The sequence below is a fragment of the Osmerus mordax genome, chromosome 1 (assembly GCF_038355195.1).
Source record: "Osmerus mordax isolate fOsmMor3 chromosome 1, fOsmMor3.pri, whole genome shotgun sequence".
Lineage (NCBI taxonomy): Eukaryota > Metazoa > Chordata > Actinopteri > Osmeriformes > Osmeridae > Osmerus > Osmerus mordax.
Genome location: NC_090050.1, coordinates 17,583,799 through 17,601,072, shown reverse-complemented (window position 1 = coordinate 17,601,072; position 17,274 = coordinate 17,583,799). Strand labels below are relative to the sequence as shown.

Below are 17,274 nucleotides of genomic sequence, written 5' to 3'. Positions count from 1 at the left end.
AGTGCCCGGTTCATGAGATCGAGACACAGAGACAGACAGAAATGGATTCATAGTTATATTTGAGACATTGAAAAGGAAATGTCCTGAAACTGTCGTGAAAAATATTCTCTGTTTTCAACCAATATCCAAATCTAAGAACAGCACTGGAACTCAGCAAAGCTTAATGCAAAGTTTATTAAAATTCAGAGTGACAGAGATTCCAACAAACGTGAGCATATCCCAGGATCAGACTGGAAGTTTTCTCCAGACATTTCTCTTATATATTTTCCAAATTATTTTATGATGTTCTACCATTGGTACAATACTTGTTGGTCACAAAATGCATTATGCATTATTACCCAGCTGGTCCCTCGTCATAGGGGACTCAGATTACAGGTGCTTTTTTGCATCTCATTTTTAGGCCTGCTCTGGCGTTGAAGGCCAGCTGCACTAGGTTTCTGGGCATAGGGCTGTAAATATGCCTCATTATAGCTGGGCCTTGTAGTTTTCTATGGAAGAAGCATATACACATAGTCTTTTCTCGCATTCAGCCCCTAATTATCTAGATTTGCACTTTGGGCTTAATATCTTCTACATATTAGTGGCAATACTAATCAGTCAACAGCTTTGCATCTGGTTTAAAGTAATATAGCATATAAAAGTAAAAAGTAAACAGGTTCATTTTCAATCATATAAATCCATAATCATTACCCATCTTCATAATTACAACAGTGTGATGTTTTTTTCCACAACAAAACAAATTTAAAGAGAGAACGTCACATTATAAGATTGACACTGACTTTTAATACCAATTAGTCTTACATAAAAATAGATATCTAAAACTTAAGTTATAGCTAGCTAACAAAATAATACCATTCTTTAATTCCTTTGGTTTCTTTACATCTAACATTGCATTGTGTTGCCTGTGCATTTTCCAAGTTTTCTATTGTTACACTTTTACAGACATGAATAACATTTTCTGTATTCTTTAATGCACAATGTTGACCTAAATGAGCTAGTTTTCACTCATTAAAAAAGATAGGACTATACCTTTGAATAGAGACAGTTAAGCTAACATGTTCACATTAAACATAGAATGTGCAAAAAAACCTGTAAACACAAAGAACATGTAATGAAATGTAATATCTAAATTATAGCTAAGCTGCCAGTAACAAAATTACGATTTTGTATTGTTTGAAACTATTACTAAATTGTCATACAGTAAACAATAAAAAAAATTCACAGCTTCAAATACTACACTTCCACAGACCTTTATAATATTTTCTATATACTTTAAAGAGTAATTCACCACCAAAACATATATTTGGAGTTAAACCCCCTGATCTTGGTCCTGATTCCATATGACTCTTTGCAACTGTTATTTTTATTTGGTGGTAAATCTTTGTTCTTTTTGCCCAAAGGGTTGGTACCAGCAGATAAAATTGTGTAATTGGCTGTCCTATAAATTTAAAATCTGAACACTTTTCTTCAGATTGAGAAATTTTCTGTGACATCACACGTTCTGTGCACCCCATCGTGGGACCTTCTTGTCGAACTCTGTAAGTGAAAGCATACATGCTTACTTTAAGTATTGTGTGCCATGTATAAAGCATTCGGTTGTAACTTAATGTGTTAAGAGTTTTCTTCATAAAAGTGCAATTTTATGTATTCACACCTAAAGGTTATTACTGTATTTAGGTACACTGAAATATACTATTCTTGAAATGGTAGAATAATAGAAACTCCTGGTAGTTATTTGAACAGTCCTCAGACTGAAGCTGAGAGCATAATCAATTAATTCAAATACTGCTGTGCTATTATGTCCAGAACCAGAATAAAACGGTGCCCGAATGTGATTAAAAAATAAGGCCAACTGAATGGCTAGTTTAATGGATTTATTACCTTGACTAGAGATCCATCTATGCAAGCAAATCAACACACCACCCATAATTAGGAGGATGACTGGAAGGATCACAAGCAGGATAATTCTAGAGAGAGGGGAGCAGAGAGTAAGGGAATGTGTGTACATGTTATCAAGCATTATTAAGTTATTGTTCATATAATCTGAGGTATAGTCTTACATTTCTGTTAGTACATTATCGTCCTGTCCATTTTCCAAATTATATGGAGTTGAACCTTAGAAAAAAGGATATTGATGGAAACATTACAACAATAAAAAAATGCATCGCCTGGATGACCGAGCACCACCTCCAGCTGAACCTCGCCAAAACAGAGCTTCTCATCATCCCGGCCAAACACTCCATCTCCCACGATCTCTCAGTCACCCTGGGATCTGCGACGGTGACCCCTTCATCCTCTGCCAGGAACCTTGGGGTTACCATGGATGACAAGCTCTCTCTTACAGCCCACATTGCTGCAGTCTCCCGGTCGTGTAGATTCACCCTCTACAACATCCGGAAGATCAGGAGATACCTGTCTGAGCACTCCACCCAGCTGCTAGTCCAAGCACTTGTCCTCTCCAAGTTGGACTACTGCAACTTGCTGCTCGCCGATCTACCAGCATGCGCAACCCACCCTCTCCAGAGGATTCAGAACGCAGCGGCCCGCCTGGTCTACAATCTACCCAGACGCTCCCATGTTACCCAGCTCCTCATCTACCTCCACTGGCTACCCATCACGGCCCGCATCAGATTCAAGACCCTGGTACTGACCTTCCGAGCAGTGAACGGGACTGCACCCGACTACATCAAGTCTCTCCTGCAACCTTACACCCCCACCCGCCACCTACGGTCTTCTTCAGACAACCACCTGGTGGTCCCACTGCTCAAGAGCGCCCAGTCCCAACACAAGCTCTTCTCGTGTCTGGCCCCCCAGTGGTGGAACCAACTCCCCACCTCCATCAGAGACACTGACTGTCTCCCCACCTTCAAGAAAAGGCTCAAGACGCACTTGTTCCGAGAGTACAACGGTACTTAGGAATGGTTTGCTGGACCCCATGTTAGTTTCCTCAAGGATCACAATGACTCTTGCTTAGAGTCTTGCTGCTCTTGTTGGTTAGTGGTGACTGATTTAAATTGTTGTACTCGCTGTGAAATATTTTTTACTGTTGCTTGCTTTTCTACAGGTACACTTGCACTTATAGCGATTCATGTTGTTTAATTGTAACTTGTTTAACTACATGCTCTTGTGGTTCTTCCCTTAGGCACTTATTTTGGTTGTTCACAATATGTGCTTCATGTTTTGGCTACCCGCAATGTTTTTGGGGCTATCTTGTTGTTATTATCAGTGACCTATGCACTTTGTAAACTCTCTCTTGAAAGTCACTTTCGATAAAAGTGTCTGCTAAATGAATAAATGTAATGTAAATGTAAATGTTGTTAGAAAAAAACATTGATCCTTCATGCAAGGACTGTGAATGCATTTGGTATAACAAGAGCTAGTTTGGACAAGTATGGAATGTCTACTCGACATACTGGTAGGGAACCTAGACATTTACTCTATTTTAGTTTTATCAGTTAACAGACTTGGTGTCAAATTGCAACAAATTTTCATGTACAGTTATGGCCAAAATTATTGTCACTGACACATTTTGTGTTTTGCAAAGTTTGCTGGTTCAGTATTTCACAGGTTTAATTTATGCAATATATATGCAAATAGTACCCTTTTCTACAGCAATCAATCTGCTCTTAAAATCCAATCAAAATTATAGTGATTTCACCTTAGAAGAACTAGTTCACACTTTCCCATCTGCTGATGCTATGACTTAATGAAAATATATTAGCAGTCATTTTATGCCAGGGCCCAAAAACTGTGAAATGTGGGTTTCAAGCAACAAACTTTGCAAACACAAAATGTATGTCACTGCCAATACTTTTGGCCACGACTGTAAGTGTCCCTTAGCATTGTTACCTGGTATATTAGGAGGTAAGGTCACTGCCAGTTGTTTCTGGCAGATGTCTGTTGAGTTAAAGCTGTATCCAACTTCACAGCCACACACTGCATCTGAGTAAGCTGTGCAGGGAACCAAGGTAGTCTGGCCCACTCCTGTAAATGATGAAACCAAAACATGCAAATCGGTCTCAAGTTGTATGTCCAATAAAAAAATGAACTTATTTTGTACTAAATTCCCACTCTTTGAGGTATGTAGACATTTCGTCATGTCAATTAATTTATATGAATTAAACATACCTCGACACTCTCTGCAAACATCGTAGGTTATTCCATAACATTGTCCGCTTTCCGCCTGGCTACAATTTGAAATGACAAAATGTCCTGAAAGTGTATGGAGAGTGAAGCAATCAAATGTTTAATCTATTAAACAGTGGAATTGATATAACTTTGCAATTATTTTGTTTGTTAATATTGAATAATTATTACCTTCAGGACAAGATGGACAAGGTGGACAGGTATACTGACATTCTGCAATCATCCAGAGAGACAGTATGATTATCTGCAGAGTATGAGTGGGGTAGGGTTGGGGACAAGGAAGATAGCAAATGTTGGGAGATTAGTCAAAGGACAGCTGTTTTTAATAGCCTATTTCCATATCATTCATTTATTTGTTCATTATGTATTGACTAAAAAGTCAAAAAGTCTTGACTAAAAAGGCATTAAAAAACATCCAACACTATTAGGCAGGCAAGACAATAATAATCAGAGAGCAGCAACAGCTGCTCTGAAATGAGACAGAGCTAGACGTTGTCTACCTGATATTATTTTTGTGGTATCCCCATCATATAGTATGGTGCCACAAAGAACCAATATTTGTTTATAAAAAGACACACTAAATAGAAAAACTAAGTACAAAACACATTAGACTATTTCATTTTAACCACATTTCTGCTGAAGTTTGTGGTCTGAAGAATGTCTAGTCTGTAGTCAAATTGAGTGTTCGAATAGCAATCATGGTCAGGAGACAACTCAATTTACCACATGGTTACCTATCATAATAATTCTATCCATATTTCTTGTCATGGCAGCTATTATTAAAAAAACACAGGTTCATACTTACACCAAAACTCAAATGTGACATGAAACTCATTGTCCCGTCAATCCCAGCCCAGTCAATCTTGCTAGAGATTTTGAGATCCTAGAAAGTTAGCCAACAGCAAATATCTACCAATACTTTATAGGCTACAAGTTTCACGTAGCCCAGCCCAACCCATTTTGAGACCGCCTACCTTTAAAAAAAGTTTATGCTTTGTTGCAATTCTGTAGCCTACACTTCGTACTTCAGACTCACTCTTCTAAAGAATTAAATTACAGTAGCCTGTTTTTATTGACAGTTGTAGGCTACTTAGGTGACCACCCGTCCCGCTTTGCGTTGAACTTGTACAGCACAGCATTTTCACCCCATCACGCACGTCTGTTGGTTTTTAATGATCATATTAAGAAAACGTACATGCATTCTTTTGCCTTTTAAAAATAAAATGTTTATAAGGCGGCATAATGGCAACAAAAAAGAGAAAATGTTATTTTAGTAAAGACTGGACTGGGACATATCTGGGTACATGATGCCTGCTGCCTTTGGGCTCAGTGATGTTGAATTTAAATGACATGTAAAATAAAGACATGTTATTACATTTTGATGTAATGGTGTTTTCTGGAAGGTACTAAAGAACAAAGCATAATACAAATATTTTTATTAAGTTAGATAGACATTATATAACAGTTTCAGGTTATGTTTTAGTGTTGGTAACATGTCACACATTGTTCCACACAAATTTAGTAATCGGCCCACATGTGGTTTGTTTATGGTGGTCACCCTTGTACTGTACTTCCACAATCTTGGTCTACCATGCCATACCCATTTTATCACAGGGTGTGTTCTAATCGGTGATTGCTGCCTGTTTTGTCGATGTGTTGTTTGTTTCTTTGAAGAAGTTGGACAGTTTAATAGATCTTTGATAGATGAATTCAACTACTTGCATACAGGCTACGAAGGCTTAGCTGTATGACCAACCCCGAATTTCAGGATTGGCTTTTCGCTAGCAGGAACAAAAACGATAGTTTCGTTTTTTTTAAATCTCCATGGCAACGACCTGGGTACACTTGTATTCGAGAAAGAGAGAGGGAGCAAAACCTTATCTATGAGCAAAACGGCACTCTTTAATGCACGTCTGATCATGTTCACGTCTGATCATGCACTGATTAAAATAGCTTCTACGCAATAGCCTACGCAGCAAAAATTGGGTTGGCCCCACCAAATCTCACTCCAAGGTTTTTTGAAAAGTTGGCAGCCCTGGTGTGTGGGTGTGTGTGTGACAAAACGAAGAGTCAGCAAGCGTGTCTGCCGGTGTTCCGGTTCCCCTGTTCCCCTTTCCTTGCGCGTGCGCAAAATCATCACAAGACAATGCTCACGAAGAGGCATTTTCAGTTCAAATTAGGATACTACTGTAAATTACTGTCGCGCTACTACTGTAGTCTACACTAGACGGATTAGCACTAGCTGTTACAGACTCTGAAAACATGCAGGGACTGACTAACGATTGAGCAATACAAATTACTATACCATACTTTAAAGCCTGTTTTGAGTGCAAATTAACTAACCAACATCAATAAATGTACATCATGCTCATGGAAAGTAGGTAGAGTACACTATAAACTAGATTATATAAATCACATTGAAAGAAAATGGGACCCTGCAGTTTACCTACATGGCCCTCCACTTCACCCTACAGCACCTGGACTCCCCAGCATCCTACACCAGGATCCTGTTTGTGGACTTCAGCTCTGCCTTCAGCACCCATCATCCCCGCCCTGCTTCGGTACAAGCTCTCCCAGCTGAACGTGCCAGACTCCACCTGAAGGTGGATCACAGACTTCCTGTCTGACAGGAAGCAGTGCGTTAAGATGGGAACATAAATGTTTACTGTATGCACCTGCCCACCAAAGTAAATTCCTTGTTTGTGACCACTTACTTGTAGCCTGACGTTGTCATACTCATAATTCTAGTCAGAATATGAGTCTGATACCGCTCCGTTGAGTATGGGGCGTGTTCAACTGAACCTGGAAAAAAATGCCTCTTTGCTTAATTGGATAGACCTATAACCAATCAAAGCAAAGCGTAGTATGTTGTTTGTTGAAAACGAATTCAACCCAAGTGCTCTTTGGTGACATGGTTGATTACGTTACTGTTGATCATCTGTCCATCATCGTATAAAGCCCGCCCTGACAATTTGATTGGTCCGAACAGCTCGTGTTCGGACATAGTTTTTCCCCAACTTCCCGACCAAAATTGTTTGTGGGCGGGGCTAAGTTCGGCTGGCACCCAGGCTAACTTACTTGGCGATTAAACACAATTCTGATTCTGACATTCAGCTCAACCAAGCAACAAGAGAAAACGTCATGATTTCACGCACGGGCAAGGAAGGGGGAACCGCCGGAACCGGGGAACTGAATTTTCCGGAACACCGGCCCAATTTATGAGCGGGTATGACCTGTATATAAGTCTCTATGGGTATGACCTGGAAGAACTATGCTGTAAAGTTTATTGATATGCTAGACCTAATAGGCCTACTTCAGACATCCCAACCTGCCAAAACTCATTTTAGGTAGGTGGCTTCACCGGCTACTACCCCCCCCCCCTCCCATAATAATAACATAATATAATATTCCCCCACCTACCATTGACTATTCTGGTTTTAGACCTGTCCAACCTATACATACACATGTATTGGTATTAAATGCATGCTATTAAATGTACATGCTGCTGGGGTAGAAAGGAAGAAACCTATGCGGGGGAAGAGCATTTCATGGCAGGCCTTGTTTTCCATTTGATGTAAATGCAATGGACCCCCTGCTAACTCCATCCATCCATCATCTTCCGCTTGTCCGGGGGTCGGGTCGCGAGGGCAGCAACCTAAGCAGGGAGGCCCAGACTTTCCTCTCCCCGGCCACTTCCACCAGCTCTTCCTGGGGGACCCCGAGGCGTTCCCAGGCCAGCCGAGAGACATAGTCCCTCCAGCGTGTCCTGGGTCTTCCCCGGGGCCTCTTCCCAGTGGGACGTGCCCAGAACACCTCACCAGGGAGGCGTCCAGGAGGCATCCTTATCAGATGCCCGAGCCACCTCAACTGGCCCCTCTCGACGCGGAGGAGCAGCGGTTCTACTCTGAGCCCCTCCCGGATGACCGAGCTTCTCACCCTATCTCTAAGGGAGAGCCCAGACACCCTGCGGAGAAAACTCATTTCGGCCGCTTGTATTCGCGATCTCGTTCTTTCGGTCACTACCCACAGTTCGTGACCATAGGTGAGGGTTAGGAACGTAGATCGACTGGTAAATAGAGAACTTCGCCTTTCGACTCAGCTCCTTCTTCACCACAACGGACCAATGCAGAGCCTGCATCAATGCGGACGCCGCACCGATCCGCCTGTCGATCTCGCGCTCCATCCTTCCCTCACTCGTGAACAAGACCCCGAGATACTTGAACTCCTCCGCTTGGGACAAGATCTCCTCCCCGACTCGGAGATTGCACTCCACCTTTTTCCGGTCGATAACCATGGCCTCAGATTTGGAGGTGCTGATTCCCATCCCACGCTAACTCTGACTAGGAAAGTGTTACATGCCTGAAACTTACTCTGGTTACTCATATTAGTCCCATTAGTGTACAGTAAGAATCATTTGGTGCTGGGATATAGAGAACAGACAATAGAGGGGGGTGCATTTCATGGCAGGCTTGTTGTATTCCTTCTTGCCACGAAATGCACCCCCTGCTAACTCTGACCAGGAAAGTGTTACATGCCTGAAACTTACTCTGGTTACTCATACTAGTCCCCTCAGTGTACAGTAAGAATCATTTGATGCTGGGATATACAGAACAGATAATAGAGGGGGGTGCGTTTCATGGCAGGCTTGTTGTATTCCTTCTTGCCACGAAATGCACCCCCTGCTAACTCTGACCAGGAAAGTGTTACATGCCTGAAACTTACTCTGGTTACACATACTACTCCCCTCAGTGTACAGTAAGAATTATTTGATGCTGGGATATACAGAACAGACAATAGAGGTGGTGCATTTCATGGCAGGCTTGTTGTATTCCTTCTTGCCACGAAATGCACCCCCTGCTAACTCTGACTACGAAAGTGTGACATGCCTGAAACTTACTCTGGTTACTCATACTAGTCCCCTCAGTGTACAGTGAGAATCATTTGATGCTGGGATATACAAAACAGACAATAGAGGGGGTGCATTTCATGGCAGGCTTGTTGTATTCTTTCTTGCCATGAAATGCAGCCCCTGCTAACTTTGACTAGGAAAGTGTTACATGCCTGAAACTTACCAGTAGCGGTTAGAACCGAAACTGTACTGTACTGTTGCTAGTGGTACAGTGCCTCCACTTGCACGTGCCCGAAATCATCACAAGACAACGCTCACGAAGAGCATTTTCTGTTCAAATTAGGATACCTTACTGTAAATTACAGTCGCGCTACTACTGTAGGCTACACTTGACAGATTAGCTGTTACAGACTATGAAAACAGGGACTGACCAACGATTGAGCAATACAATTTAGCATACTATAGCCTACTTTAAAGCCTGTATTCGAGTGCAAATTAACTAACCAACATCAATAAATGTACCTCATGCTCATGGAAAGTATGTAGAGTACATTATAAACAGGGTCCTCGAGTTTTATCAAAAGCTTGGAGTGAGATCACATGCGTGACACCAACGTTAGCTGGACAACTTGGTTGGCGTTGCCTTCTCAGCGTGAGAAATACAAGGTGTGGCGTGAGAGCGTGAGAACTGGTTGAAATGCGTGTGTCTCACGGTCAATGCGTGAGGCTTGAGAACCCTGGACTATAAACTAACACCCGCAATTATATAAATCACAAACCACAAATAGAACATGGCAAATTGAAAATGCATTTTCAATGATCCTGGTGAGACTATAGATTTAAGGTATTAGATAAATATATGGGGTTAACGTCCAAGTCTTTTGAGTAGATCAGGCTATAGTGTATATATTCAGTCGCGCCCCCAGATATGTTTCATAGGGTTGGCCAGATGGGGCAAGGGAAAATCTTGAGGTGGCACACCAAAATCAAAACACACAGCCTAACAATTTTTTTTAAAAGCTGTACTGACGTACCATAGCAAACAATGTGGTTTTAAGTGCAATGTTTTAAAAATACGCTCTCTGTGTGATCGGCCCGAATTGCCTAAATTAGTAATAGGGGAGACGGGGGTTGTGTGGCACACTTTTCACTGTCCGGCCTATTTCTCTGGCATCATTTATGTTACAATATTCTAACCAGAAGCAAATGAAACGTTATGGTCTAAGCTATAAATGTATATGTTTAAAAGTACACAAATATTTTCTAAAATGTGGTGATTTGTGATTAAAGTCATGTGCATTTGTGCCAACCAGCCCCATCACGGGGTTGGTTGGCACACAACATGCTGGTTGGCACAATGTTAAAATGCTGTAGTTACACAAAATGAAGCAAGCAATAGAAACAATTTGAATATTTAATAGAATAGTTTAACCAACTAATCATTCAATAACATGTTTTATGCAATTCATTAGAAGGAATGTATGTATTAACTCTAACCCTATTCCTAATCCTCAGGATTAGGCAAAAAGACTTGAGACCGGAATGTTTACAACAATGTTCTTATTAGACAACATTTAAAAGGGACAGTAACCCCAACAGTAGCCTAACAGTAGCCCTCCTAGTAGCCCCTCTCCACCATCACACCTATAATACAAGTCTTACCACTTTTTGATTAAATTCCTACATCTTCAAAATCACTGTGCCAACCAACCCCACTCAAATTTAACCCAACTTTGTGATGAAATTATGTTATCCAGCTACCATCACTCATCACAAACTTTCACATTTTAAATGAAAATATAGCTGATTCCTATGTCTATAAAAGTTATATCTTTAGCTGACACAGTTTTATAATCAATTTTGTCCACAGACCACTTTTTTACTTTTGATACTATAAAAGTGAAATCAAAACAGTTTGTGATTTTCAGATGTTTTAACATAGTAGATGAGTGCAGGTCGGGAAAGAAAACATTTTGATGTTACAATTTTGTTTCTGTGACCTTCAAAACTACCAAAAAATGCTGTCACGATCCAACGCTCCTCTTCCCCTGAGTACTGAGGCCTTCAAATCTGGACCCCAAATTCCCCCCCTGTTTACTGTCTAGTTGGTTTGTTCCATTCTGTTTCTGCCTATCTGTTGTGCACGCCCACTCCTTGGATAGAGTTGCCCACTTATCCCTACACACCTGTGTCTGGTTACCCATCAAGCTGGTCTGTATATATACCCCTGATTCCCTTGTGTTCCTTGCGAAGTCTTGTGTAGTTTACGTCACATTCTGAGCGTTGATCTGATTTCCTGTTTGGCCTCTTGTTGACAATCCTTGTTTGTTCCAGACCTCGTTCCCTCCTGTCTGATCCTTGTCGGTACCTTCGCTTCTCTACCTGATTCTGGATTTTGACCTCCTGCCTGAATACTGGATACGACTAGCCTACTTCCTTTTGTACCTTTGCTAAATAAATCTGCGCTCTAAGCTTGGGTCTACTCCTGTCTCCTGTGATGCGTTACACCCGGTCTCCCTTAGGCTACTCTCTTTAAACTGAAGTAACATTTCGTTTGTCTAAACTAGCTGGTAAGACAGTCAGCCTTCCCAAAATACCGAATTTAAATGGAACTAGCTGATTAGACTAACTACTGTAGCTAACCAACGTAAGCTAGGTTGCCTACTGTAAATAGGTAATTTAAAATTCAAAAACAATTGAATATTTGTACTTATTCTACTTTTTTTAACTTGGTATCTGAACTTACCAGCGTCCAACTGGGCTAGCCTTCATCGAAGATAAGTTCCCTTAGCTTCTATGTAAGTTACTGTTAGACTGCACTCTCACCTGGCCCAGTGCAACCTCTTGTGGGGGGAGGGGTGACACAGGGGTGTCAGGATCAGAGTGTGGAGATACATGTTAAAATGTGTTTTAAAATTATTATTTTTAGGTTGATTTGTCCTACAGTGAAATTGAAATCCCGTTTTCCATTAATGACAAAAAAAAAGTAAATTCTGGATGACGGCCAAGAATTTCTCAGGGGTGTAAGTGTTCATGAAACCACACTTCCACTACCTGACTAACAAGCGGATGACTCACAGTAAAATGGTCCTAACATGATCTTTCACTGTAGACCTGTTGTTGACTAATACATATAAGAAAGTTATACCATTCAACTGAAAGGATGAGTCATAGGTCGTGGTAATAATATTATTTTGAGTTAGAAAATGTGGAGGCGTTTTATTCTTTATGAATTGGCAGCGTGACACGGAATGTTGAGCTGTAGCAGGCTGAAAGCTCTGATCTTCGTTGTGAATGGCCCTTGCCGAGACGCAGCCAACACTCTGATGGGGCCCAAAGGGGTTGCAACTGGGCCGATACTTGAGGCCCACCTGGGCCAGTCACTTTTGTCCTCAGTTTCCATGGAGGCCCCACATGGGTTAACCCAGATGGGTTTGGCCCATATGGGTTTCCCAGGTTTCTCCCATTTGGAGCCTACAGGAGTGTGCCTTGCCTACATGAGTTGATTTTGGGAACGGAAAATACGGTAACCTGAAAAAGTATAGGCCTAATTCTTACACATCTACAGCATGCATAGGCATACTTGCCAATATTCTTAGTCACCCATGTCCCTCCTCCCAGTATCATTACAAAAATTATATTTAGAAACATTTTGGGACAGAATTTTCTTCCTGACCTGTATCTTTAAAAAAACTAGTGTTTTTGACACTGCCTCTGATCCTGTACTAGTTTTGGAATATTTTACTTTCATTTCAATGTCTGTTATAATTACATAATTAAGTTAGAAAGAGGAAGAAAGAGGAATACCTCAGGGATCTATTTTGGGATCTGTTTTGTTCACTTTGTATGTCAATACTGGCACTTCCATAATATAACACACACACATATATATATATATACAGTATCTTATAGGCTTGTAGGCTGTTATACAAGCTACATTCAGTACTTTACATTGTGTTGTCACAGAAAAAGATATAATCAAATATTTACAAAAATGTGAGGGGTGTACTCACTTTTGTGAGATACTGTATATATGTATATGTGACGGTATGTAACAGACGAAGCAACGCTCTGTCACGACAAGGTATCGTTCGCCACTCACGGGATTCGAACGCTCGACCTCCGACTTGCCAAGCGCGACCACTACAAACTACGCCAAAGAAAAGCTAGCTCTTTGTTGACGCGGGTGGCCTGCTAAATACCTGAGTGATTGAGTTTCACGGTTTTCACACCGTTACATATACATTGATTGCAATAATTGTATTCCTTTCATGTCCACTTTCTCCGAGGCTGTGATTAACTTTCAAACCACTTTTACATACATTTCATACACACGGCCAGGAATCGAACCAGCAACCTTCTGAGTATTAGCCACATTCCCTAGCCGCTCAGCCACCTGACTCCATACAAAGCTCTCTGACCTCAGGTTTTCCTAAATTCATAAAACGTATGTTTTCAAGAAGGTATGCCTACTATTAACATCACAAATATGCAATCTGCAGGAAGTTAAAAACAAAATAAAATATTCTGGATTCTGGATTGATGGCAAAATATATTTCAGGACTCGTGTACTGTGTACCTACCAGTCTGTACTGAGTTATAAATAGCAGTTCTCTATTGCCTAACACAGCCACATGGCCATTGGGACCATCCCTGTTTCAACACCAAAGTGTGCAGTTGACATGACAACTGTGTCCAGGGGGGTATTCGTCGTAGCTCGCTAAGCGGTTTAGCGAGATAATTTTCAGGCTAAGATAAAAAACGCCCCTCTTTTTGGTTTGTGGAAGCAACTTTCGATAAATCACCATAGTAACATATCAATTAGCACTAACCCGCTCCAGAGCAGGCAAACGTAAGTGTAGCTGGATAAGCTTGCCACACCCCCGGAAAATAAAATGACAGCTCCCTTTTTGAGAGACCCAGTTGACCAAGGAGCTATATTTTAGTTCAATTAGCTTTCCATACCAATAGAGTTCTTCGCGATTGCCAAGATCCTTTATTTCACACGGATGAGTTCTTGTTTGAGCGATATCGATTCAGCGGACAAGAACTCATTTATTTGCAAGACCTTCTCGGGCCGTATATGCAAATATCATACGCCGCAGCAAGCTTTAGGAAAGTTTTAGGAAATGTCTTATCTGTTGTGCCTGTGCTTTTTATATGTTTCACTGTGGGAGAGTGGGAAACGTCATATCGATTCCTTTTTATGTCTTGACATGTGAAGAAATTGACAATAAAGCTACTTGAAACTTTAACTGTGCTTCAGACTGCATAGCCTTGAGGTTTTTTGCGTCAGGGATAGGCTACATTTTTATACAGTATAGGCGATGCAGAAAACATTGGCAAAGCCGCAGCATGCGTTGCTGTAAGAAAAGTGTACTTGGCGCTTAACCAGCTGATGAATCAATTCATCATATTCCCTGGCCATGTCCCAGTCAATGAAATCAAAGAGGGATTTACACATAGGCCTACATGCATATACACATGTATAGTACATGATATAAGCTCAGTAGCCTACATATATCCTCATAAGTGTCTAGACTTAAAAAACAAGGCCAAAGAGTATCTAATTGATACGAATTAAGATACTCTTTGGCCTTGTTTTTATCAAGCCTACTTATTCTGAAAGAGTTGAGATCCATATTTTTGCTTGCAAGATCTCATTCGATTACTAATTTCCATTAAGCCTACTGCCAGCAGGCACATTTAAAGAAATGTGATCTGATTGGGGTAATGAGACACTTAAAATGAGCCTATACATTTCCCCAAAACTTTCGCATTAATAGCTTATCGGCAATGTTTTGCCAAGCTGCTTGCTCTGGCAGCGGCGGTGTTTGACTTAGCCATGATAATATGCTTATCTTCGTAGAGACTCAGTTTGCTCGGATGGCGAGAATAGCCTATCACCGCTCTCTCTTTCATCTTTTCCGCCATCATACCGTTAGAAAATCACGGTTTTGGTAATCGACCTTTTCCTGCCTTTTGAAGTAGGACGTGCACGTGCAATTTCTCTGATAAGTTTAGCCTGATTGAAATTAACCACATGATTTGGATGCGGATCAGCCGTTGACGAACCGATATTTGCTGTTCTCACTCATCTCGCTAATGTTAACGGGCTAAAGGGACAATTGATTAACTTAGCTTCAACTCTTACGACGAACGGGGCCCAGGTGCTCAACCCTTTGCTCCAGTACTCATTTCCTTATGTTTACTATCACAAGTGCAGTTTCCCTCTATCTCCTGCCAAGAGCGCCATCTAGAGTGCAAGCAAAAAAAACATGAAAAGTAATTAGTAATGAGATTATACAGTATTAATTTCATTAGTCATCAAACTTATTGCAGTGAAGGTCTAATGGTACTCTCCTATCTACATTGTTAAGGGCATAAACAGCAATAGACAGCAGATGATGGCTAGTTTTCAGACGTTTTAAAATGAGTGTTTTGTCTAAATGTTTTACATTTATTTATTTAGCCGATGTTTTTACACTAAGCGATTTACAAACAGCATCTGAAGGCGGTGTGGGACTCAAACCCCAACACGATGTACAAACTTCATCCCTGGGCTCAGATGGATTCAAACCCACTTACCAAAGTGAGCCACATTTACACATTTGTATAAACGCTCATTAAATGTATTGCAAATTGTTCAAAAACAGTCACGTTACTAAATACTCTAAATCAGTGGTTCTCAACCCTGGGCCCCGTTCGTCGTAAGGGTTGAAGCTAAGTTAATCAATTGTCCCTTTAGCCCGTTAACATTAGCGAGATGAGTGAGAATAGCAAATATCGGTTCGTCAACGGCTGATCCGCATCCAAATCATGTGGTTAATTTCAATCAGGCTAAACTTATCAGGGAAATTGCACGTGCACGTCCTACTTCAAAAGGCAGGAAAGGTCGATCACCAAAACCGTGATTTTCTAACGTTATGACGGCGGAAAATACGAAAGAGAGAGCGGTGATAGGCTATTCTCGCCATCCGAGCAAACTATTATAATGAGTCTCTATAAGACAATAAGCGTATATTATCATGGCTAAGTCAAACACCGCCACCGCTGCCAGAGCAAGACAAGCAGCTTGGCAAGAAATTGCCAATAAGCTAAATGCGAAAGTTTTGGGGAAATGTATAGGCTCATTTTAAGTGCCTCATTACCCCAATCAATCAGATCACATTTCTTTAAATGTGCCTGCTGGTATAGGCTTAATGGAAATTAATAATCGAATGAGATCTTGCTAGCGAAAATCATGATCTCAACTCTCAGAATAAGTAGGCTAGATATAAACAAGGCCAAAGAAATTGATACGAATTCATAGACAATTATGAGGATATACTGCGCTTATATCATGTAGGCCTACTATATATGTGCATGTAGGCCTATGTGTAAATCCCTCTTTGATTTAATTGACTGGGACATGGCCAGGGAATATGATGAATTGATTCATCAGCTGGTTAAGCGCCAAGTACACTTTTCTTACAGCAACGCATGCTGCGGCTTTGCCAATGTTTTCTGCATCGCCTATACTGTATAAAAATGTAGCCTATAGCCTACCTGACGCAAAAAACCTCAAGGCTATGCAGTCTGAAGAACAGTTAAAGTTTCAAGTAGCTTTATTGTCAATTTCTTCACATGTCAAGACATAAAAAGGAATCGATATGACGTTTCCCACTCTCCCACAGTGAAACATATAAAAAGCACAGGCACAACAGATAAGACAAGACATTTCGTAAAACATAGCGTTACATATTCACATACAGCAGCATAAGCTCATAATAAAGCATAAAGCTTGCTGCGGCGTGTGATATTTGCAATGTATGGCCCGAGAAGGTCTTGCAAATAATAAATGAGTCCTTGTCGGCTGAATCGATATCGCTCAAACAAGAACTCATCCGTGTGAAATAAAGGATCTTGGCAATCGCGAAGAACTCTATTGGTATGGAAAGCTAATCGAACTAAAATATAGCTCCTTGGTCAACTGGGTCTCTCAAAAAGGGAGCTGCCATGTTATTTTCCGGGGGTGTGGCAAGCTTATCCAGCTACACTTACGTTAGCCTGGTCTGGAGCAGGTTAGTGCTAATTGATATGTTACTATGGTGATTTATCGTAAGTTGCTTCCACGAACCAAAAAGAGGGGCGTTTTTTATTTTAGCCTGAAAATTAGCTTGCTAAACCGCTTAGCGAGCTACGACGAATACCCCCCTGGTCCTCAAGTACCCCCTGTCCTGCATGCTCCAACACACCTGATTCAAATGAATGGTCGTTAGTAGCCTTCTGCATAACTA

At 41.0% G+C, this 17,274-nt stretch overlaps 1 long non-coding RNA gene across 1 annotated transcript; it reads right to left on the bottom strand.

Moving 5' to 3' along the window:
• Positions 1 to 161: 161 nt before the first annotated feature.
• On the bottom strand, positions 162 to 4,429 carry LOC136944918 (uncharacterized). Its single transcript, XR_010876803.1, has 5 exons — positions 4,318 to 4,429; positions 4,129 to 4,212; positions 3,850 to 3,984; positions 1,882 to 1,967; positions 162 to 1,536 (listed from the first exon to the last, which is right to left on the bottom strand). It is a non-coding gene; the product is annotated as an uncharacterized lncRNA (long non-coding RNA).
• Positions 4,430 to 17,274: the final 12,845 nt, after the last annotated feature.